Raw genomic sequence first — 570 nt, 5'->3', positions numbered from 1 at the left:
TGGAAGCCTATGAAGGCCACGGAGACTTAAAGCCTTTGATACCACTTGGCCTATCTGCAGGCTCAGGGGGCCAGCTCACTTTACAAAGCTGTTTATGCAAGAAACGGCCTGAAAAAAGAGAGTTCCTTCAGAGCTCAAATCCCCAAGATCTGAGCAAGAGCCCGCCTTCCACTTAGATCAGAAATCCAACGCTTTCAGGCTGATAGAAGCCCCTTGGAAATGCAATGGCAATCCTGCACCGAAGGCCAGAACATCCTCCCCTGAGGCTGACGCAAAGTTCCCAGCGTACAAGCATTTATTAGTGTACAGAGTTACTGCACAGGCAAGCAGCAGAGGCTGGGAGAAGGCACTACAGCAGCAGCCCGGCCGTGGCGCGGAGGGAGAGTCCTACCTAGCGATGGCTCTGTCGGCTTCATCTGGAAACAGAAAAATGCAAGAACTCGGCGAGGGGAAAGCAGGAGGCAGGGTTCAGGGTACCGCAGAACTGCAGCCAGAGGCTCAGCGAGCGAAACACCCCGCAAATCCCCCTCGGCAGGCGCTCCCGCAAGCCGGGGCATCCCCCGCACCTCC

This window comes from Egretta garzetta, unplaced genomic scaffold (genome assembly GCF_000687185.1).
Source record: "Egretta garzetta isolate BGI_Z169 unplaced genomic scaffold, ASM68718v1 scaffold158, whole genome shotgun sequence".
NCBI classification, from domain to species: Eukaryota; Metazoa; Chordata; class Aves; order Pelecaniformes; family Ardeidae; genus Egretta; species Egretta garzetta.
The sequence above is the reverse complement of the archived record's forward strand: the minus strand, read 5'-3'. Positions refer to the sequence as shown.